Source organism: Ambystoma mexicanum, chromosome 3p (genome assembly GCF_040938575.1).
Source record: "Ambystoma mexicanum isolate Mex_15411 chromosome 3p, UKY_AmexF1_1, whole genome shotgun sequence".
In the NCBI taxonomy this organism is placed as follows: domain Eukaryota; kingdom Metazoa; phylum Chordata; class Amphibia; order Caudata; family Ambystomatidae; genus Ambystoma; species Ambystoma mexicanum.
In genome coordinates, this window is record NC_090925.1 from 318,246,593 (window position 1) to 318,272,167 (window position 25,575).

Sequence of the window (25,575 nt, forward strand, 5' to 3'; positions counted from 1 at the left end):
TAGAAGAGAGAATTTACATAGTCTTCAAAATATGATGGTTAGTTGGGCGATCAGTGGTCTCGATTAGATTTTTAGGGAATTGTGCCAATTAGCAATGGAGGATACATCTGCAAAATTGTAGTAACGGATGCCAGTAGATTTATCTATGGGAAAACCATGAAGTGTCCAAGTAAATGAAAGCATTTTTTAGTTTTTACCTGAAAAGATGAGAATTTTGGGTTTCGCAGGGTTGGCTTTGAGATTATATTGAGAAGCATATAAAGCAAATGCGTCAAGTTTGTGCTGTAACCCATGTGGGGTTCGGTCAAAAAAGATGAGGTCATCTGCGAAAGCTAGCCAATACAGTTGCAGATGACCCAATCTGACTGGATAGGTGATAATTTTAGACCACAAGGAGTCAATCGGGCTCATTACGACCCTGGCGGTCCCGTAATGAAGGGTGCCGGTACGGGACCGACACCCTTCATTACGGGAGCGCCTATTACGAGGTTCCCTTTGCGGGACCCGGAAAGGACGTCTGGTAAAACCAGACGTCCTTTCCGGGTCCCGCGAGGGGAACAGGGAGCTAATAACGGGCTGTTATTAACGTGCCCGTTATTAGCTCCCTCCCCATTCCCATTGAGAATGGGGGCTCAAATGGGAATGGGGAATGGTTCCTTCAAGGAGGAATTACCGGGTCCTCCAAAGTCGGAATGACCCAGTTATTCCTCATTGAAGGAACCCGGTACTGGGACCCGGTATGGAGGCAGCCATGCCCTTATTAAGGGCATGGCTGCCTCCATACTCGTAATGAGGACCAATGTCAGCAATATACAGATTAAAAAGAGTTGATGCAAGGTTGCAGCCCTGCTTGACCCCGATGAAGGTGGGGATCTCATCTGTGAGATTGCCAGCCTGATTGATGCATACTTTAAAGAAGGTTGCACGATGGAGCATAGCGATGTTATGGACTTGTTAAGAAGGACAACCTAACTTTTGCATTTTGACCCATAACATGTTGCGAAATGACAGTGTCAAAAGCAGAAGTCATGTCAAGTGCCGCCATGTAAACGGTGCCAATGGTGGTATTTCTAGAGAACGCAGGTATATGTGCGAGCACAGTGGCATTGAGCGAGGTGCCCATCTGTTTACAGAATCCTGTTTGTCAAGATGAAAGCAGATCATGGTGACGGACAAACTGACCTAGTTCATGAAGTAATAAGATGGTGAAGACTTTGTAGGAGGCATCCATGATGGCGATAGGCCGGAAATTGGTAGGAATAGAAGGATTACCTTTTTTGACAATGGGAATGATAATGGGAATGATAATAGATGTCACCCATGATCGAGGAATGGAATTTGAATTGAACATTTTCTCAAATTTGATTTTAAGAATATCAGCCCAAAAGATAGCGTCGGTTTTAAGGACGCATGCCGGAATACCATCAGGGCCGGAGGCCTTGGAAAAGTCAAGTTTATTAATGGCCCAGATTATGTCATCTGACAACCAGATGGGATGTGGCAGCAAAGAGATGTTTGTGATAGGAAAAGAAGCACTTGAATAAGTAGACGGAATTTGAAAAGAGCATGCTATGTAGTGAGACCAAGTAGCGGCGGAAATGGCTGAGTCCATAGTGTGGGAATTCCTACTAGTGATGTTCTTGATCATGGCCCACGTCGACTTTACATCATGCTTGCAGAGATGCCGAATAATAGACCGATTATCGGCGCAGTGCATCTTTAGTTTAAAGTTCTTTATAGAGTTCTTGTAAGATTGAAGGATATGTTTTTTGGAAGTGAAAGTGGCTTCCCACAAAAAAGAGTTTTTTGCAAGAGCTCTTAGGCTTTTCTGTTTTAAAGTCGCTAGTTCCTGAAGATAGCTGTGTTTGTGGACATGGGAGTAAAAATGCTTATGATTGAAAATGGACTAAAGCTGAGGAGACCGAATGAGAATTGTATGTCTTTAGCTGAATAACTAACTGCCTTGTAAATTATTGAGAAATGTTTTTGAGAAGTGAAATTAATTGTCTGCATAGTTTAGGATTCCAATGAACTGCAATTCCAGACCGCTGAATTTCTATAAAAGTAAGGTCGGGATTATGGGGTGTGTTTGCACAGCACTTCGAGTTCAAGTGAAATGACGCAGTGGACACTGTGACCTACTCCTGCGGATGTCGTAGGTAACTGAGTAAATTCGAAGAAACAAAAAAATAATCAATGGTCGAATGAGCTGATCCTCGATGCCATGTAAAAGGCAGAATGTGGCTAGCTTTAGGGGGAAGGTGGAGATCCCACGAGGCAAGGAAGTGAAGCCAGTTTCGGCCTCTAGAATTTGAGTTGGAACCACCGAGACTGACAGGCTGTCCAGGTGCCGGATTAGAAACGTTACCACAGTCGCAGTTGAAGTCACCTGCAAGTATCACTTTATAGTCAGGATAGGTGAATAACGCATTCTGAATAAGCAAGTCGAGCTGACCAGAAATATTACTCCCATCCATTGTAGCGGGATTCCGATAGAGGGAAATAAGTAAGATTGTCTCAGAAAAGGGAGTGTCCGGCGAGAACACAGCCAGTAAAGCTTCTGAGAATGGATTAACTTAGTACCGGCTTTAAAGTTGTTGTGAATGAGAATTGGCAATCCACCAGTGGGGCGACCAGTTAAATCTTTTTTGACTATGGCTGTGTAGGATGTGTAACCATCAATACAGAAGTGTTGCAAACACATGAATGAAGATAATAGAAGGGGAAAGAAAAATGGAATGCGTCCTGAAGCATAGCAAGATGTTGTTGAAGCCACAAGAATTCCACGTATGAAAAATGAAGTTAGAGTGGCTACGATTTGGGAGATATGTTGGTCTTCCCTACAATGGTCTTCAAGAGAGGCTCCACCCAGGACCAGTCCTGAATGCTGGACACAATAGAAGTGACCTACGATATGAGTGCCGGATTGAGCAATTGAGTCTCTTGATTATTGGACTGTGCCAGATTGGGTTCCATGTCATTTCATCGACTGCAATTTCATCCCCTGTCATTTTAACGTGTACATTCCATTGAAAATGCTCATCTGTTTTTTTTTAGGGGGGTGCCCCCCAAGACCCCTTCCCACACTTATTTTTGGCTATTGCCTACCCACCCAAACCCTTATCTGCCCTTTCCCACCCCCCCTAAAATATTCAATGAGCATATCAGTTGTAATATGCACGTTAAAATGCCAGGGGATGAAAATGCAGGCGATGAAAGGACGTCGTACCGCCAGATTGACCTGTTCTAGGGGTTGCAATTGGAATTCAATGAAGTAGAGGGCATCTGCTTCTGAATCAAAGAGAGAAAGGTGAATGCCCAAAAAGGCAAGGTTGACCCGATGGTCCCAGATTAATTTAAGGATTATCCTAGATTGAAGCTGACAAATCATTCTTTGATTGTTTGCTATGGGCAATTTAAGCCAGTTTATGTCATCTGAATGAAGAATTCTTAAAGTTGGAATCTGATTAAGCGGCATCAATAGGAAAGAGCGATTGAGACGAGAGGCTCGATTGACCTTCGGATCGCTTGTCCAACCCAGGATTGTGGAAGTTTTGTGGATAATTTCCTGAGTTGGTATATTGCTAAGAGGTGTTACACAGTCAAGATGTGCCCCAATCGTGGCCAACATGTCTGGTGCAGAAGAGATATTTCCCACCACAATACCAGATGGAATGACTGTCTTTTCGGAGAGAGAGTGGACTTCGCGGTGAGTAACTCCCATGGCAGCGTTAGCTGGTACGCTCGGGATGCCACCCTCCGTTCTGTTAGATAAACTATTGGTCTGCCGGAAACGGTCGGCCAGACTTGGATTTGAAGGCTTATGGCCCTGAATGTTAGAGGTTGGAACTATGTTATCCGGAAAAGACAGTAGGTGAGAAGTTTTCTTGGTAGTGATGGAATAGAAATTTGAAAGTTGGGATTGTTTACTGGGTCCGTTGTTCATGAATAAAAGTGCCGGATAATTCAAAGAGTCAAAAATGTGTGTTTTTAAAGATGCAATGTGTTCATTTGTTTTTTCTCGTATGCTTTTAACATTCTTTTTTTAGTTTTTTGAGGAATTAACCGCGCAAGAAGCGTAAGCAGGACACAGAGAAGATTTAGATACTTCTAAGAGCACTCTGCTTTCATCATCCAGTTGTTGTAAATCCAAAACTTCATCTCCCGCTAAAAGAGTGGAAAGTGGTTTTGGATTAGAGATATGAGCAGAGATGTTATTGTTAGGCTGATTATGAGTTTTTGTTTTGAGCAAGTTGGCTTTGATGGCGCATCGTTTCGCAGCTAGCAGCTCCAATCTCTTTTGTTTGCGAGATAGAAAGTGAGAGGAGGAATGAGTGTGAGTAGAGGACGCAGGGCTGTCTACACTTAATTCGGCCTCAGGGTTATTGGCCATGTCAATAACATTGATAAGATCAACCAAGGGGGCAGGGCTGTTAGGATCAGTAGATGCTGCCTCTGCAGCCTCCTGAATTGCTTTGCGACCATTGGAATCATGGTGACCTGTCGAGGACGAGATATCAAGGTGGCTACGATGTCGAAGGTCGTTGATTTTTTGTGCATTAATGTTGATTTAGTCCCACAATTCTCTCATGTTCCGAGCACAGATGGCATCGGAAATCGGACCAGAATTACACACCACCCCTGCATAGTTGGGCTTAGATGACAAGGGCATGGTGATGGGGACTTCGGTTTGTGTTGTGCAAGTTCGTGAGCGTGAAACTGGTAAGAGAAATGCAGTTTGAGTTGTGGCATGCCATGATCACGTGGGTGACGCTTGTGAAGCTGTGGGATCATGTATAACCTCAGGAGGGGTGCCGCTGTTAGCAAGTTGTGTCGGATGATGCATTTGAAGAGCATCCATAAATCCTTCCAACCGATGGAGTTTGTTTAAGACCTCAGATAAGTTAGATTGCATTTGACGAATCTGGGTATGAGTTAGGTCATGTCCCTTTTCTAGGTGATTCAAAATCCTTGTTAGGACAGGAAATGAATATATTTCAGAAGAGGCTGAGTCCTGAAATAAATCTTTTTGGGGAGTGGATTGGTGAGCATGAGATGCTCCTAAATTGGAATGGGGCATGTCACTAGAAGGGGTGTGGGGAGGCAATGGATATTGCAGATTTGCATTTCTGAACTCCAAAACGAGTAATTACTTGGAACCATGACAGCGCCCCCCTCGCCAAGTTGATATGTGGCAAACTCACATTTGATTGCTGTGGTTGAAGCGTGTGAGTGGAAAAAGATGGTTTTTGCTCATTGGGCTGATGCCCCTTGTGCAAAGAAGCAGCAGGGGAGAATAAATGAACATTGTCTATGTTGTCACAAGGGAATAAGTTAGGAATGCATGGACCCAGAGAAAGAGGAACTCGCTTACCTAGTTCCTCCATGATCGCCGGTTCCAGAATAGAGATATCTGACACTGATCGATTTAGACTGCGTAGAATTTGAGTTTCTTGAACAAGCGAGTTAGAACAGGAAAATGTGTAATGCTGATCAATGACGATAGGAAAGTTAATATCATATTCGTCCTGAAGAGAAAAAGTAGAAGCACCATGATAATAGGAAAAACACCTGTGAATGTGTGCGTGCTTGAAACTAGGAGTGACACATATTGCTTTGATATGGGTAGGAGCAGACTCACTCAGTAGTCCTTAAGCACATTGCGAGCTCTTGTCAGTGTGGTCAGGAATAATGTTAGTGTGGGGAGTGAGGTCGGAGGAGGTATTGACAAGTGATGAAGAGCTGGAAGTGGACAACGATGCAGCTTTCAATAAAACAGCTCGCTGACGTCCACTTCTAAGACCCCCCGACATCTTGGAACTTACAAACTTTAACCACCAAGCTAAGGGAAGGAAGTAAAAAGTTTGAGGGCCTAATAGCGTAAACAATTCAACCACTAAAAGTCTTACTTTCAGTTGTCAGGAGTAATATGCATCATAGATGTTTCAAATGTTGTGTACAGTGTTTTCAAAATCGAAGAAGATCGCACAGTTTGGCATAGGCGAGCTAGCAGGGTGGGATGGTCAACCATGTCAAATACTGCTGATAAATCGAGCAAGATCAGGGCACCCACCCCACCTGCATCCACCAGACCAGCCATATCATCCAGGACAGATACCAGGACACTCTCAGTGCCCCAGCCAGGCTGAAAGCCAGATTGAAAAGAGTCAAAATATCCTGATGCTTCCAAAAACGAGGAAAGAAGGGGGGATATAAGAGCCTCCAGAAGCTTCATCAAGAAGGGCAGCAGTGATATAGCGCGATAGTTGGAGGGAAGCGCAAGGTGAAGAGAGGGATTTTTAAGAAGCAGAATGACCGTAGCGTGTTTCAACTCCCTAGGGTTATGCCCTAACTGACATGACCTATCAACAGCCTTGGAAATCTCACCCAAAAGGTCAGTGGAAACGTCCTTCATCACCAGCAATGGCACAGGGTCAGAGGGGGCTGCTGACTTAAGTTGGTTTATGGCAGTGCAAATCGAAGACTCTGAAAGTTGGAAACACCGCCCAGTGATGAGGACAGGCTGTCGCAGTAACCTCAGGAACAGTACTGTCTGATGTAATAGCTTGAAAAGACAGCGAGATGTTGTGACGAATAGTATAAATTTTGGAGATGAAGAAGTGAGATAGAGAATTACAGAGCTCCTGAGAAGGGACCATAGATGCAGAGAGATTGGCTTCAGAGGAAAGAAACCTAGCCACCGAGAATAGCTCCCTAGGTTTGTTAAGGGCTTTCTCAATTATTTGCTCAAAGAAAGCCTTCTTGATGACCAGAACAGCGGCAAAATAATCTGCAGCATGCTGCTTATAAAGCGCTTTATGAGTAGGACAGTAAGAGAGACGCCATTTCTGCTCCACTTGCCTAAGCTCAAGATGAGCTTTTTTAAGTAGATCGGAAAACCAAGGTTTGGGGGGAAGTGTCCGAGAGATCAGTCTCGAGGGCATTCCCACAGTTTGCTTTTACCGAAGCGACAAAGGCCTTCAGGTCAGATGAGTGCCAGTTACGGCAGAGAACTAAGGGAGGACAATCTTTGGGGGGAAGTTCAGAGTGAATGTCAGAAGATAATGGTCGGACCATACAACAGAGTCCACGAGACAAGGCGATAATTCCGCTTTGTTGGCCAACATCAAATCCAGCGTATTCCCCAACTTATGGGTAGGGCCTGTCACAAATTTGTGGAGCCCCAAATCAGAGACGCTATCAAAAACGTGCTGAACTATCGGGGCAAGGGGACCATTCAATTTTAAGTTAAGGTCCCCCAGCACAATGAGGTGTGCGAACTTCTGCTGGAAGTCAGCCAGCAAATCCAGAAAAAATGATCAATAAACCCACCATGAGATCCAGGAGGGTGGTAAATGACTAACAAATGACACAAATGGGTGGGGGAAACTAGACAGCAAAGCATAAGTGCTTCCATGGGAATTGAGTGGGTGAGAGGAACCTGTAAAATCCCACCGTTAGGTTTGAAAATCATCGCCACACCCCCACCAGGGTGTAGAGAGGGGTGATCCAAGTGAATTATTCTGTTATCGTCTGGCACACCCTGAATTCAATACTGGAGCCAGAGGCATCATTAAGCCAGGTTTCAGTAAGGCAAAGAAGGTCAGGCATCCACGTAGTAAGCAATTTGTTTATAGAAGCCAAATGAGCAGCTAGGGAGCAGGTATTTAGCAACATTACAGATAGCCCCATGGAGGATTGTTGCAAAGAAGGTATAGTGGTTAGCAGCCGGGGTTTCCAGGCAAGTGGAAATACCGTTCCAGGAGGAGCAAGATTCACGATCATCTGTCTGGATAAGTCACTGGTGTACCCTGTGTCCCCTCTGTCCGAGGCCCGCACGGGCACAGATGTGCTGGACTTTGGCGCGGCGAGCCCTTTCGCACTGCGCCCGACCGCTGCACAGTCGGCGGGAGGAATCCCAATCAATACACATGGCTAATTACCTAAGCCAATCAGTTCACAACAGCAATGAAAAGCAACAACAGACTGAACGCCTGTTCATGCGGGCAAGAAAGAATAAGCATGGCAACACCCGAGCCAAGCCTCGGTTTGCAAAGAGGACAGGCACCCTGAGAGAAGGTAACGGGAACGGTAGTAAGTCTGGGAGGGGGCCAGAAAAAATTGAGAAGGTGAAACCAAAAGAAAAAAGAATTAAACCATTTTGTGAGGCAACTCTCTGATCTGTTCCATAAGACTGTGGTATTGAAGAGTCGAGAAGGATTCAGGGAGCCTCTTTCTTGTCCCAGTGGGGGCTAGCTGAAGGACAGTGTTCAAGTAAGGACAACAATAAATCTGTGGAGAGAAGATTAAAGTAACTCTAGAAAACAGTGAAGATTCAAGGAGAGCTCGGGGAGTCTTTCCCTCGTCACGGTGGGGCAAGTTGAAAGACAGTGTTCAAGTCAAGAAAAGTCTGCTAAAAGCTGGTTATGAACTAGGAGAAGGAAGCCATTCTCCTAGTCAGTGATATTTCGGAGCACCGTTGTGAAAACTAAACTTGAGAGACTTTTCCCCAGGAAAAGTGAGCCATTCTCCTGGGTTGGAGGAATAAATCTTTTTCCTCAGTTTAGTAATTTGGGAAATGGGAATCGAAGAAGCCTGGTAAGCAGAAGCCACCATCCTTTGGAAGTTGTCTCCGAGAGCATCGAGATAGCCCTTTGTCATACAGTCAGGCAAGAATCCCTCCTCACTCACAGCTTTGCATACCCCTTCTGGAGATAGGGACGCCCAGACACCTAGCATAGCCAGAATGCCCACTACACAATCGCCTCCTCATTATTCCCCGTTACCTGTGGTGCGTGGGAAATGTCAGCCTCTGTGGCCTAGTGTCAGCCGCAGGAAGCGGCTTAGTTAGTTTCCCTGTTTTCGCTGGCAGCTGCCGTGGAGAATACGAACGGGCTGGAGCAGCCAATCGCGCCCGCTTCCTGGTTTTCCGTCGGCATCCCGATCACGTGTCACGAAACCAAATCACGTGATCGGATGTCGACGGACATAAAAGCCGGGTGATTCAAACGTTCCTCGCTTCACAGCTGTTTTCTACACTGTTAGGCATTTGCGTTACGGATACTTTTGTTCAAGACCTCGGCTCACGACACTCGGACTGGCTTTCTTGCTCCTCGAAAACTCTTTCCTGGATATTGCTTGAACTTTGATACTTGGACTTTGGCTAAACGGAAATGGACTGGCTTTGGATATTCCCTTTTCTGAATTGTCAACCTGGACCTCGATCCTCGGATCATTTTGCTGACTGCTTTTGGATTCCTCGAACCACGTTTTGTCACAGTACTATGAAAGACTCTAGCCTCTCAGGTGATTCTCCCAGAGTCGGTGTTTCTTCATCTGGCTTTCAGGATCGCTGACGTTCCCTCTTACCACAGCTTTGAACACCATAGCCCTTGACTTTGAACTTAGGTAAGCCTTATTCTAGTACTTATCACTGACTCAAGGTACTGTTATTGCTTGTGTTAACCTTGCCTTCCTCCCAACAACTTTGGGGTTCTCGACGCTGCTGATCCTGTGAAATACCATCCACCTGTGGTCCCAAGGCTCGCACAGGGAGTTCATTCTACCTCTCTGTGGGGAACTTGGGAACGGAGGTCCATACTCTCTTCACTACGTGGCAAGTCACGACACCCTTCCACACGCGCCAAAGGTCCACAAACGTCAAAGATCCCGTGCTCCACAGAGAACCTCAGAACCGTGGAGGATAACTCAGATTTAGGAGTTGGTCTTTTGTCAAAGTAGATCTTCCCCTTTGCTTTTTATTGTGTCAACACCAGATCGAGCTAAGCGTCAGCTCCTCTTCCCCCTGTCACAACCCTCGGCCCTGATCCCCACTGACAAGCCCATTGGCCAGGTGGAATCAGAGCTCGGATCACTAATAAGGCCTTGCATCCACTTCTCAGGCCCTCTTGGGGCCAGTCCTGGTGCCTTTGGCGCCAGGCTCATAAATAGGGAAAGACATCTGCTTGAGGAACTACTTTATTTAGGCTTTCAGCCAACATGGAGGCATCCACATAGCTTGATTCCTAGAACCAAGCTATGCGGTATAGTGTTTTGGGTGTGGTGGCCTAGGGACTACTTTACCTGTACTACTTTGCAGTAGCTATTTAAACCACACCCGAACAAGACAACACGCTTCGCGTTACTTTGCTTCTAGCAACGGGACGCTCACCGTGTCCAGCTTTCTCACGAGTCTGGCGAATTCCGGACCTGCAGAAAACAAAGAACATTGTTAGCAGCAGAATCTTACCTGCAATCATCATCCTTCACTGCTCGCAGCTCCTGGGCAGCTCTGTTGGAAGGTTTTGCCGCCCGGACCGAAGGACCTGAGAAAAAGAGAAAGAAATCATTAAAGGAGGTAGTAGAGACATTACAACCACAAAGCGCTTAAAGACTTACCTGGTTGGTTGCTTTTCGGCCGGCATAGCTCCGGAACTCCATCTGCGCTGGGAACTCACTGCGACCTACGAAAAAGAGAAAAGCACAGGTCAGTTAGGACAAGACATCGCTGCGCTACGCAAAGCGCCTCCTTACCGCATCATAGCGCTATTGTGCGCCATCATCTACCGGTGAGAACCAGCCTATCCAGTTCTCCAAGCGGACACTCCGCACACCTAAGGGAGATAAATAGAGACATTTTAGAACAGAGAAAAGGCATGCAAGAATAATAACGTCATCAATCGCAATAAGACCTACCTGAAAGACACAACAAGGGCCGCAGTAAGTGAAGTAACTGGACCGCCCGCGCCGACAAAAGACAACGCGCCCCTGCCCAGAGAGCAGGACGGAGAGCCCACCAATTCAGACAACCAGGTGAGAAGAGAACCTGGAGGGGCTGGAAACACAAGGGGGTGGGGGAAAAACTTACCTTGGTCGCCCAGTCCTAATATAGGCCCTCATTACGACCCTGGCGGATTTTTTCCGCCATCGACGGACTTTTCCGCCATGGCGTAAAGTCCGTTTACGCCATGGCGGATGGCGGACTTACCGCCCCATTCCGAGGTTGGCGGGGCGGTAAGTCCCCATTGACCCATTTACCCTTCCCCATTCCCATTTCGGCCCCATAGTGCTCAATGGGAGTGGGGAAGGCGTTAATTACGCCACCGTACATTACGGTGGCGTAATTAACACCAAGGTCCCATAGCGCCATGGATTTTTACGCCCGCAAAAAGCGGGCGTAAAAGTGACCATGGCGCTTTGGGAACTCGTAGTTGGCGGTAAGGGGTCGGCGCAGCTAACACTGGCGTAAACCCCTTACCGCCAGGGTCCTAATGAGGGCCATAGTCTTAATTTCCAGGCGGGATCCCATCGACACCGAGAACCACACCAGGGAATCATTGAGAAGGGCACCAACAACCAACCGGCTGGGTGGCGGCGCCGTGGATACCAGGTGAGTGTAACACCCCTTCTCTCTTTTCAACAAAAAGAGACAAACTCCTTAAATCGTGCCAAGTAGGGACTCTGAAAGAATAAAGCAAGGAAAGGGAAGACTGAATAAGAAGAAGAGATGTTCAGGTCATAGTCAAATTCACAAGCTAGGAGAAGGGAAGCATTCTAACCAGAGGCATTTCAACCCCAGAGAAGGGAGGCATTCTCCTGGGATATGGTTTTGTTGTTTTTGGACTTTTGGGTTGTAGTGACAGGGATAGTTTAGAAGTTTGGACCAGGGAGGTAAAATATTATTTGGACATCAGACTTCCTGACAGACCCATGTTTTAGTTTGGTTGAGTAAGGGAAACCACCTCTAGAGAGAGGGAAAGATTGTTTGTTTTTAAATATTGTGAGGAACCTGAGGGTATTCTCACTCCTAAACCCTGTGGATCCCCTGCGCAGGTGGCCAGGGAAAGGCCATCGCTCTTGGATCCTGACCCTGGGAGCAGAGAAGCGAGGGAGGATCACCTGGGTGGAGGGTCCTTGGCGGCTGGGAGTGGGGTGCCCTTGGGCGAGACATAGTATCCCTCTTTCCCTATTAATGACCAACCCAACCCCCACCCACCTTAATGGGCTGTTATAAGCTAGTTCCCCTAATTCTTCCACATGCAACACTTGACAGTACTGGGAAGAAGAAGAAGAGGCAACTAAGAACAATGAAGACTACACTCTTTTACCACTCCGGTACTGTGAAAAGGAAAATGTCTGCTAAGAGCTGTGAAGGTCAGGCATGTCCCGTTGATAGTGGTCAAGCAGGGCTAATTGGACATCCACACCTGCAGTCTGTCAAAGGGTTGCAGTTGTACAAAAGGAGACCAGCCCAGTACCAAGAGGAGCGACAGGAGAAGCAGCAGGACGGCCGGTGCAATCAGCAGGGAATCCTATTTCAGAAGCACGCTGAGGCGCTAAGGTCTGCAGGGAGTGGCGGCCTATGGAAGCATGGTGTGGGAGCTGGGGCTCCTCGGAGAAGAATGAACATTGCGAAGGGAGCCGTGTGGAGAGGCTGTCCCTTTCCTTGGTGTTCAAGTTGCTTGTTCCCCTGTGTTAAGAGGTCGAAACAGGAGTGCCTGAGGGACAGGAGTTGGACCCCCTCACCTGAAAAGCACAAGGCTGTGTGGTCTGTGCTGCTGGGAAACCTGTGGACGTGACCGGTGAGTTTCTAACAAATGAGAAATCTGGTGGCAGAGCTTTTGAAATGTTCTATTCTAGAGGAATACTTTGTAGTCGAGTGGTTGTGTGTTAAAGGAAACACGTTTTCGAAGGTGTCCGGTTTAAACCAGTGTCAACTATCGAACTACCAGTAATACTTTGTATCAAAGTGGTCGCGTGTTTAAGGAAACATGTTTTCGAAAGTCTATGAGTGCTGGATATTTAGTTTAAAGCAAACTAAAGGAATATTAAACAGCGAGTTGAATTGAAAGTGTGTTATGAGTACAAACTATCTATATAGAATACCGAACTGAATGAAAACTTTACAAATAAGCAGAACTGTTACATATTGAGTTCAGAGGTGAGTAGAAATTTAAATCCAAGCAAAACCATTGAATGCTGAATTCTAAAATGAATGAAACTGTCAATCCAATTAGTACCTGGCGAGGGGGGTGTGGCGACCTCTCAGCCAATGAGAAGGCTCAGAATGGGGGCATTAACAGCGGTAATCCCCACGCTCCAAGCCACCTTGCGGCTGGAGGCCACATTCTTCCACCGCTGGGGAACGAGGTAAGTCTGGTCCCCCAACCCCTCTGCCTCTCCATTCCCTACTCCCCCATCCACAAAATTCCCTCCCCACCCCCAACCCTCACTTACCTTCTTTAAAGTCCATTTCGGGAGCAGACACGTTAGCAACACTTTGGTCCCCAGTGTGTCCACTCCCGATCTGTGACAGGCCGTCATGGGAAGGAAGAAGGGACTCCTTTCCGTGGCGGAAATTTTTTTGTTTACTTTTTCTAATGGGTGCCATGGAACGAGAGAAGGGAGTGCATGTAATATTTTCCCCTGCTTCCATGGCGGCCATTTTTTTATTAACTTTTTTCAATGGCTGCCATGGAAAGGGAAAACGGACTTCGTTTTCCCTTCCTCACCGGGCATTTAAAAAAAAGAACATTCTGTTCCGAAACGCTGGAGTGTTTCAGAACAGAAACAAAAATGCTTTTAGCATCTTGGTCTTACGGGCCGGGGTACTAATAACAATAAGCCCCTCACAGGGAGGGCATTGCCACTTCAGGTAATGCCTGAGGGCCTTTCTTAAGGCTCTTGCTTCACTCTGGCCTATAACTATGAAGTGGTAATTCCCCCCCTGCTCGGGGCTTATTGCTTAAGTAAAACCATTGTATGCTGAACTCTTAAGTGAATGGAACTTTAACATTGAACCAAAGAGAGCCATATTGAATACCAAATTGTGTGAAATCTGCATATAACAGAAATATACCTTGACAGCTGAATTAACTGGAACCCTGAAATTTAATCCAACACAGTTTTAAGATATTCACATGAAAACCAAACATAAAAATAGGGTGCCAGCGTGGTCAAGAACTCGAAGGAGACAAATGATATTTTTGTGATACTGAAATTAAGTCTTGGGGAAGGGAACCCTGAGTCTTGAAACATTTACTGACTTGAGGACGGAGTCTCAAGGTTCTTGTGTGCTTCAAACTCTTGTTACTTGGACCTTGGGAAGGGAACCACGAATATTGGTTAAAACTGTATCACCCTGAAAAAGGTAATTTTGAGACTTTTTGTTGGAACTGTTTTACACTTGCAGAAGGGAGCTGAAAGGAAGCTGCGAGCTGGAAGAAGCTCAGAACGTTATGTTGGGCATTGTTTCTTTTAGTTGCTGACATCCCTACACATTGTGTAGATTAGTTGTGAGGCAAGTATAGGTTTTGGACACAGACAGATTGTTAAGTTGAACTCTTTGACTCAGACTTTCCTTAGTTAGTTTCATTTAGTTAGGGAAATCCCACCTTAGCATAGGGCAGGTTAGACATTTAAGTTAGTAAAGTGTTTTGTTTTTAATTCTGAATCTGTTGTTTGTGTCTTGCTTCATGATGCCTTCACTATATACAATAAACGTTTATAACCAAAAACGTTAAGTCCTGGTCAGACTCCTCGTTCCAGGTCACCACACGTGGCATTTGACTGCCATTGTGTGCAAAGCCAACATGATCAGAGTTCTTATATGGGCACGGTTACCTACATCGATGCAGCCAGTATGGACATGTTTGTGTACAGATACATGACATTTCTACTGGCCTTATGAGCAAAGTCAACATGATTAGTGCCTTAACATGAGTATACAGGCCTGCAGTGGTGGTGCCAGTATAAACACGTTTTCTTACAGTGGCATGACATTTTCTGATATTACAGCCAAAGCCAACAGGAATATGTTCTTAAATTGGGACACTGGCATATTTTGGCACAGCCAGCATGAAAATGTTTATTGCACTTGCAGAGTACTGGCATAAAATGTATCTAACACATCATGAAAATGTGTTGGAAAATGCTCTTGTACACTGTTGCTGACTTGCCATCCATTGAATTATTTCAAGTATTACCCTACAAAAACGATTGTAAACTATTGTGGGTTTTTTAATAATCTTCCACTGAAAGTGTGCTGTAAAATGAATGCAACTTTTTAACAACTATTTAAAAAGAATTCCTGGGGGCGCTCCCCTCCCCTTGGTTGGTTGTTGGTTGTTTTGTGCACATTCATAGTAAACGTTTGGGCCTCCGAATTAAAGAATTCACCAGCCACCACTGCTCAGAGTTATTCATAGTGACTACTTAGAATTGACCAGCCTTCTGTAGTAGCAGCTCAGAGTTATTTATGGTAACGTATCTAGGAACCGACCCTTTCATATTCTGCAGATCCTTCCTTTGTTAGATAATGCTCTAGATAGGATTAAAAAGTACTCAAAACCTTCTTTTAGCGGCATGGCTACCCCCATACCAGGTACCGGGTCCGGGTTCCTAGAATGGGGAAATACCGGGCCTTTCCGACCTTGGAAATCAAGGAACCCAGACCCAGTACATCCCCATTCCCATTTGCGCCCGCATAGGGCTCAATGGGAACGGGGAGGATGCTAACAACGGGCCCGTTAATAATGGAACCGTTGTTAGCATCCTGATCTGCTCGCGGGTGCCGCTAAGGACGCCTGGTTATACCAGACGTCCTTTGCAGGTCCCGCGAGCAGACCTCGTAATGAGGCGGTAGAGGGTTAACGGGGCCAGCAGTTCTACCGGCGCTCTTAACCCTCTACCGCCTTCCACGTAATGAGGCTCCATGTCTGCACACTGCTCCACTCAGCTCGTGTGATATTACTGCTTATTCGCTACTGTAAGAACCATCAGGGTGGGTTGATAACAACAGGACAGTCATCAGCCAGCAGCCTCAACTGTGGGGGAAGGTCAGTGAAAGGGCGAATGTCAAAGCAGAGATCCTATCATGAGTGACAATCTATATATGAAAATCTTGCTGCAGTGTTTGATAGGCAAGTTCATTAGTTAAGTAATAATTCTGCCTGCATTTGTCCAACAATTTACCATAGGGGGAAAGCATACCTGCTCTTTTTTTCTGTTTGTAGATGGTTAACATGTTCCACTTGCCAACGATAAGATCAGAACAAAATGTTAACGATGAGGTGTTTTAAAGAAACACGTATACATTTAGTTTATTTCAAGACACAACTAATATGTTATATAGATTGATATTTGTGAATCGCACGGTGGATCCATCACGCTCAATTAATCGGTGGGAGTTGCAACTTTAACTACAAATATGTTGACACAACAGTATGGAGCAGCCGTGCGTAGTGTCATCAGTGGGCGGGGAGTTGCCGACTCCAATGTGTAACAGGCGTGCTAGAAAATATATGGGCCCTGGCACTTATTTTCTTTCATATGAAAAAGAGGGCATCTCCCTCTAACCAACATACCTATGTAATGTATAAGAGAGTCAGAATATACCCTGTTATGCATTAAAATAAAATGTACAGCAGTGGTATGCAAATTACTGTACATTATCCAATTTCACTTTCACATTGAAGGTGGGAATGACAGAAAAATGATGGAAATAATACACGCTGTGGTTACCACTGGCTATGGAGATGGTATTTCCAGAAATACCATCTTCGCCAGGGATAAACTCTGAATTGGGAGGATTTTCAGAAATACCACCAGTGGAGGGCTTAGCTTCCACCAGGTGTGGCGTTTTATGTAAATCCACCCAACCCTAAATGGGGCTTTAGTCTTCAAGTGTGGGTTTTAAGAAAAACATTCAAAAATGGGGATTTAGGGTTGCCAAACTTGTTTTGGGATACAAGTAATGGAGAGCCTGGCTGGATAGCAAAATAAATAACTAGTATATCTCCTTATTCTCTGGACATGCCAACCTCTATGGATAAGCAGCCTAAGCTAACCGATTTCTGGACCATGTTATCACATAATGTAAAGACCCAAAGAACTAGTCTGAAAACATTACTGATAATTAATTGTGCCAGACTCTCCAGATAGGAAAGCAGTCTTGTTTTGGCTTTGAGCCTTGAGATAAAGACCAGTTCACTTGTGATATCATTCAATGATTACAGCTGTTTCATAAAAATGTCAAACCTCCGAAGAGGGAGGACGGTAGCGGAAAGAATTGTAAAGAGAAACTGGAAGAACACAAACTCCCAGGCCCTCAGAATAGAATGTTGCTTGGGGACGTGGCTTAGGATCTAATGAAAATGGCCCCTCCCCTTCCAAGATGTGGCTACTCCAAACTCAGACACAGTTAAAGGGAACATCACATCAAGGAGACCATGATGCAAGTCTTCTAAGTACATGAAAAACTATATGGTGCAGTGAAACAGCATGTACAATGCAGGGGATATCGAATATCGAATTATTTTATATGAGACTCACTCCTGGACCTGAATGCATGCTATGTTATGAACGTGTGATCTATGTTATATTATGTTTAAGAGACTTTACTTCTAGGTTACTGATAAGACTCATAGGTCTTCATTGTGAGGTGGCCGGTAGGCCGCCGTTAGTACCGGTGGCTTTCCGGCAACCTCAGCTACCGTTTGCGCCACCCGATATCCTGGTATTACCGGGATATTATGGGCAGGGCAGGAAGGGTAAGTTCCCATTCCCATGGAGCCAGAATGGAAACACTGAAGCGCTGGCACCGTCAGTAAGTGTGCCAGTGCTTCAGTGATTTATCTGCCGGTAGGGGCCTGAACTACCGGCAGGTCAGACCTGCTGGTAGTTCACAGCTTCTACCGGCAGACTTGGAATGAGGCCGTCCGGAGAAGGTGCTGGTAACGTTGTTACTGGCACCTTATTTCTGGATCGGCTTGCTCCTAGTGAGGGCCACAATCATTTTTCATATGTCCATTAACCAGAGATGTGCCACGCTCCAAGGATCTCACCAATGTCCCAAGCATAAGGTATGTGTTTGCTGAAACTTTCTATACTATGCAAGAAAGGGCTCATGCATTTTGAATGTGCTATCATTCCTGGAATGTAATGTATGTGTGGTACCGGAAACATCCTTTTAGCATTAGGTATCTTGTGGCATGGTCAGTGATATGACCCTGTCCGTGGGTCCTGACAGACCCCTCTCAAGCTGGGTCCAGCAGCCTGCCAGGGCAAGGCCAGAGCCTTAGCTACCACAGAGGTGGTGTGAGGGAGCTGAGAGGATTCCCGCCCCTGCTTCCCTGGTATGCATGAAGTCATGTATGTGCCTTGTTACCTCTTGCTCTGCCGCAGTGTCTATCAGCTTCTGTACTTGCCTGGTTTCTTTCTTTAATGTTTCAGGTCCTTCCCCAGAGACTACAGCTGCCAGCATGCATCACCCTCCTCACAACCCTGAAATGGCTAGTGGATCCCAAAAAGGAACACCTTCCAGAGATCAACAACAAGGACTGCAAGTACCACAATGCTCCTGAGTCCAACAGCCAATGCCCGGGCCAGACCAGAAGGAGAGAAAGGGTTGCCCTGATGAAAATTGGGGCTAGACCTGAAGGAGAGAAAGGGTTCCCCTGATGAAAATTGACTTTCCTCACCCACCCAGGAAATCAATGGGAGACCCTTGCTACCAGAGAACAGGGTAGCAACAGTGACAGAGCTTGAGCCAGCAGGGTTCTGGCCAGCAGTGGGGGAGACCATGGAACACTCCCCCAGATCCCTTTGAACACTGACGTACCTGCTACAGGAAGGGAACAGAGAACAAACAACCCAAATAGCTACATGGCTGGCTGGAAGAAAATGTAGGCTGAAGAGAGGGTGGACCTGAAGTTCCTTATGAAGACTCCCAGGGAAGATGCCAGGCCACTTTAGAAGTGGAGTAGATTAAGAGGAGTTTGGAGTAGAGAAGGTACAGACTGGCCCAGGCCAGGGGAACATTTGACCGGCATGTCCTGTGGGAGCTTAGGGAACGTTCTAGACAGGAAGTGGAGATCTATCTAACGCCAGGAGAGGAGAGTCAATCTTCAGTGAGAGGCGTTCGGGTGAGGTCAGAGGAGTTGCAGGTGGACCAAGAGACCAGAGAGGAGTAATCAGCAGGTGGAGGAGGAGTTGGTGTCGCTGGAGAGTACTGGCATATTTGGAGAGAGTGAAGTTAATGTGTTGGGATTTAGGTGGTAATACCAGTTTTGATGTATGTCTTTGTGTGAGTGAGTGAAGGGAAGAGTAGAGAGAGGAATGCGCTATCAGCAACTTTGTGACAATATATTAAGCCACTATTAAATTGTCTCCATGGAGTGTTATGCACTAATGAACTCATGTTGTTAACCAACAAGGTGAAAAAGACCCAAGCTACTCCTCACTGATGACGCCCAACAAGGCTGAAAAAAGTCTGGGGATGCTTGTGGTCTCGTGCAGAAGGGATGTGACCTAGCAGTTCGGGCTGGACTGCCCCTTTTGGGGTAGGACCAAGCCTGATTTGCATATGGTTTTTCCCCTTCTATAATGGCTTCGCATGCTGAAAAACGATGGTCTGTATGGCTGCCCAGAGCTTTGCCCGTGGTTATGATTAATTCAAAACCTTCCAGCCATCACCTTTCTGTTTTACTTTGGAATGCGCACAAAGGAAAGTCCTACGGGCACCTCTGGAATGGCTTCCTGGGACTATTCAACCAAAATTCCCTCTGGAGGAACTTAGCAAACACTCTGACTTCAACACAGGGGGCCTTGCTGACAGAGGGGCAAGGTAATGAGTCAACACTTTAGCCACTGTGACCACCCATGACGCCAAACCTGCAGGACTAGTGGCCCATGGATATATTGCAAATATTTGCCCCAATTCAATGCTGTTTGGAACATTTGACATATCTACTGAAATTGAACTAAAATGTGTTGCTTGAGTATTTCTGTTGTGTATTCATTTCCACTATATTTTAAGTTTGTTGTAAATGAAAAATGAAAATAAAATTATGTGCAAACAATAAATAAATCCAAATATTTACAGCCATAGTGGGGACTCTGTCTTGGGGCTTCAGGCCTCTGAAAGCAGGAACTGAAACCTCTACTGGATGAGCTAGATCAAACCTGGAGGCCATATAAACTAAAGGGTCAAGAAAGAAGTAGATATTATGAACTTGTTAAGATGACATCTTATGGTATTAAAGTGGAGCATAAACTTACTAAAAGCACCACCCTTATCCATCCCCCACCTATCTCAGCCCCCACCTACTTCAAACGCTCACACTTGGATTCTAAAGTGCACAGTGCAAACAACCTCTTTCTTCCCAGATTACTTTGATTCCCCAATCCTAACAGTGTTGTCATGGGGTTCACTGAAACCTGGATTTCCCCTCACGCCATTGCCACTTTAACTGCTCTACACAAAGGCACTGATTCCTTCATGCACACACGAGTGGCCTAATTGAGCTTTGAATCCTGGACCCTTCCTATCCTTCTCCTATTGTCGTTTCTTGGACTTTCATTGTTGGATTTGGCTTGTTCTCTGTCTCATACACCCATCCACATGCCGGTGGAACAAGTGCCTGCAAACTGCTACTGTTTTGATTTTTCTTTCATATGATATGATATAGCATTTATAACGCGCCTATACACAAGTGTTTCAAGGCGCGACAAGGCAATGGAGGGGAAAAAAGGGAAGACAGAACAAAGATCCTACTAGGCCAGGTATCATTCGGATTGCGCACGTGCATGGGGGGGGGGGAGTGCGTGGGGAAGGGATAGGGGAAAGTGCAGTACATGGGATAGTAGAATAAAATAAGATAAATAAAACGTTCACTGGTGACAAGTGCAAGGTAAGTGCAGACATAAGTGCCAGTAGGGGGGATGTAGGGATACAGAAAACAGTTCTCAGGTGCAGGGGTTGCCAGGGAGGCAGTGCAGGTGGGTGGGCAACTGGCGGGGCCTGGGCCCGAGAATCAGAAAGGGTGACCATGTAACCAGTGCCGTTTCTGCCAGGAATTAGCAGGGGAGAGGGGGAGAGAAAGCAGAGACAAAGAGGAAGGTTTTGAGGTGCTTCCGGAACCAGAGATGGTTCTCCTCAAGTTTCAGGGAGGCAGGAAGGCTGTTCCAGAGGGAGACCCCTGCCGAAGAGAGAGATCTACCACCAACTCGTTGCTTGGAGAAGCGACTGACCCTGAGAAAGTTGGATACTCATGTTGCCATGTGAGACTTTCTGCTATATTGTCTGTTTGATGTGAATCTTTCCTTTCCTTCTGTCCACAGCTGTTGTAGCTTCACTGCCTTCCTGGTGGTTCCTTAAAGGCATAGTCCAGTAAAAAATGTTAATGTCCCTACGGGTCGGCCATGTTTTTTTAAGCCTAAGTGGCTCGATTTTAGAAAACTTTCCTATGAACCTTACCCGAGTTTTCGTCCATTAAACGCACGCGAAAACAGGCACCAGGGAGCCGCCATTTTGTGATAATCCTATCACTTGCCGCATCGCCCTGGCTGACCTGCTTCTGCGGCACTAAATCAATTCCCCCGCCCCTGAGCCTGACATTATCAAAACATTCATATTCCCCGCCTCTCTCCGTGACGTTACTGTGCTGCGTAGGCAAACGCGCCCTGTCGTCTTCTACGCGACTCCACACAGAACACGGAAACCAACACAGACCATCTCACAACACAGCACGCCACAATTCGGAATATGAAACTGTACTTTAAAATCAAACAGCAACACGGTACATTTGGTAAAGTACATTTATTTTACATTAAATGTTTAGAGAATATTCAGCAATTGCCATATGAACTCCGAAAGCCATTTATTTTCTTTTATCTGTATCCGCAATGGTACACAGGGTGTTGCTTTTCGTTAAAAGAAGCACTTTGGAAGCACGCTGAACCGCAAGGCTGTTCCATCAACTAGGCACTAGTCCATCGTAAAGGTTGATATGTTGCTTCTAGCCACTAGTTCAGCGTAAGGGCATGTGGGCCCTTGGCAATCGTCCCATAAAATTGTCAGTGTGCTCCAGTTGTTAACACAAAGCTGCAGGTGTCTCACGAAAAAACTGTCTGCCGGTGTCTCAAACCGATGACAGTAGCAGAAGGGGAGCAAATACCTGTTATGAAAACTAAAAAATTATAATTAGTCTCGCCAGCCGATCTTCATTAATATTACTCATTTTATTTATTACGGCCGATCAGAAACTATTTGCTTGCAAGGATAGTTCAATGGAGTATGTTCGGCTCTAAAATCAATGCGAAAAGTAACGAAATAAATCAAGGCCAACACACAATGATAAACAACAGTTAGTCTACATGCGTGTGGAATGATATGATATATGATATGGCATTTGTAACGCGCCTATACACAAGTGTTTCAAGGCGCGACGAGGCAGGGGGGAACAAGGGCAGACAGACAACGATCCTACTAGGCCAAGTGTCTTTCAGATAGCGCATGGGGAAGGAGGGAGCGGGGTAAAAGTGCTGTACATGGTTAGTCGAATACAAGATAAATAATAGGGCCAGCTGGTGGCAAGTGCAAGGTAAATGCCGGGAGAAGGGGCTGAAGGATACAGAGACAGTCCCGTAGTGCAGGTAGGCAGTGCAGGGAAAAGTGGCTGGGCCAAGGACCGAGATCGGTGAGACCAGTGGACCTGCATGCCCATGTGCCCACTACGAACACGTTTTCCTTGCTTTTCCTAGCTCTTCATTCATTCATTTATTCATGCATCCATTCATTAATTCTTCATTCCGGTATAAAAGCGTCTAAAGATTTACTCACATTATATTTGAAATTTCCATTGTGTCTCTTCGTAATGCAGTCTGTAAAACGGACCGTGCTCTTGACAACGATTTTTCGTATACTGAACTAAAATGAAACTCGGTCTAGTTTCTGAATTTTCTGCCTTATCGTCTCTTACGTTATTGCGCACCCCCTTCAAATGTAGTTCTTTCGGCATGGTCCCTGTCTCAATGTCCAAAAACAATAGAACCTTATACTTCCAGTGCGACTTGTGGGCCTCTTCCGGGCGCGAGCTGAAAATCAAAGCCGCTGTCCTTCGCATTCTTTATTTGCAACATCACGTAGTAAAGGCATCTGTGAGAATTTGAAGTTTAGAATCCCTCTATGTAGTGCGCCTCAATGTGCAAATGCGAACTGGCTTCTCTCCCAAATGCCACGGGGCGCTTGGCGGGTTCTAAGGCCCCCAATTTTGGCCCCGTTGTCTGAGAGCTTTGCAGCCCCAAAAAATCATAACTATGGAGACATTTAATTTTTGGCGGAAGGTCAGGGAAAGTATAAAGTACCACAGGAGTTGAGTTAAAAGTGAGATTTATTGTTTGTTTGTTTGTTTTATTATTTGCAATACGCAAGCCTCCCCTCCGTTAACAGGGCGCAGCATTTACATTTCCATGAGATGAGACATGAGAAAAATATATATATACACATATATGAGGTGAATAGAGAGAATTCGAAGATGACACCGAGCTTGTTCGCCACCCATGATGGTGAAGGTAGGGGTTAGGGTTACAGGTACACTGTACAATAATATTTATTTACAAAAAGACAATCGTATTGCAGTTATTTACACCGGGATTTGTACTTCACAACCAGCTGTGCTTCGGATGGACATGGCACAGTTGCAATGTTCGGTGGCAATGGATCACTGCTCTGCACGGAAACGTCCAAAATTCCATATCTGTGCTTCTCTAACACAGCAACAATAAGGCCTTTCACAAAGTCGAACTGCATTTCATCATAGACTGGTTTGATCACCCATTGCTTACTTCGTTTTGAAAACACCTTAGTGTAGCGAGGCATCCGTACTTTACCCCTAGTCCTAGATTGTTCACGTCCGACATTGCTGTTATGGGCCAAGACCACTAGTAGAATGCGATGTTTCATGCTCCGAAAGCTAAAATGCAAGCGCTTTGGCCTGTACTTTAGGCACATATTGTGGAACACCTCCAAATCTCTTGTGTAACAGAATTCTGTCAGTCCTCTCAAATCTCTTGATAGAGTTTTGTCGAAAACAATCTTCTCAATGGCTTTGTGTGTCGGTGAAGATGGAATCAACCACTTCTTCTTCCGTGCCTCCTCTGGGGACAAAGGGCCATGTTCACATTGGTGGAAATGTTGGTTTTCTGTCCAGCGGTGAACGTTGGTACAGTGGTGCATCAGTGGCCGCCATTTTTCAAGTAGTATTTCCACTGACCCTTCACAAGTTTTTGAGCTCCACCAAAGATGGTTGGTGATAGACTGGGACCACTGCAAAATACTTTCAAAACCTTTTTTTTTTCCTGCAGCCGAGATTTTCTTACTGATTGATTTAGCAAGATGCCATACGTCAAATTGATGATTAATATGTGGGAACTGCTCTCTCATTGTCTTGGCAATTGAAACGTGTCTGTCCGTGGATATTCCACTGATTTTATAAATCCTAGTTTCTCCATGGCCACTGAGGATGTACATTGTGTTACCTGCACGACCACCGAACTCACAATTTTCTTACTATCCATGTCCTGAAAGTTGTAGGTGCAGTACTTGGCAGAAAATCCAGGGCTGTCGCACTGTCCATCGCCGGCTAGCCTGAAATGTTTCCCTTCGAATGTACTTACTAGAGACAATTGTTCAATTTTCCAAGCATCACTAATGGCCACAAACAGATGATCACGTTGGTATATGTAGTACAGCGATTTAGAAATGAAATGGAGTCCCACAAACTGAAAGAAAGCCTCTAACTTTCTAAAACTGGAGCCAATAAAAAGTGATGCAGCTGCACACAGTAGATTGCCTGCTGGCATTTTCCCCAGCATCGTTTGTGCAGACCATGAGAACCTATGATTTAATCTACAGGCGGCATTTATTTTGACGTTACTGCCTTTTATTTGACGAGTCACATTAATCAATGGCTTCCCACATGCTTTCCCTCTAACGGAATGCACACATTTCAGCATACTTATAATTTCCATTAAACAACTGTCGAATACAATGTATTTGCTCTCTTTCATTAGACTGTCATCCGGCGTCAACGTTGTTTCGGCCTGTGACGTTGTGGAGATTTCAACACATTGGAAAGTAATATCGCTGATACAAAACACCCAGTACACATTCCTCAGGCTGTGGGAGGGAGTTCTCAGGTCGCTCCTTCTTCCCATCTGCCCCATATTTTCAAGGCTTTGTTGGGACAGCCCCGTGTTGAGTAAATCCTATGCTCCATCATAGCGCATCTGTCCATATCTAACTTCCATTGGTCCAGTGTTGGGGAGTCAGGGGCTCCCCATTTCTGCGCTATGTTGCGCTTGATCAGTCCCATCGCTGTGTGTAGGAGTAATGTCTCCCACTTATTAGCTTCTAACTCAACAGGCACACCTAGAAGCAGAGTCTTTGGGTCCTGTGGCAGGGTTCGGTTCAGAACTCGAGAGAGTTCCCTACAGCATGCGTTCCAAAAAGTTTGCATCCGGGGGCATGCCCACAAAATATGAAAGAAGGTTCCCTCCTCCTCCCCGCATCGCAAACAGTTCGGGTTTGGGGCCCGATTCCAGCCATATAAGCGCGTTCTAGGGTAATGAACCCGGTGCAGTATTTTCAACTGCACAAGTCGAAGCCTAGAGGAAATAGCGATTTCTCGGGGTGCATGAGGACTTGTATCCAGTCCTCTGGATCTATCTCTCCCACATCCGCTTCCCATTTCGCCTCCAGCTCGTTCAGTTCAGGGGTGGCAAAGGAGGACATGG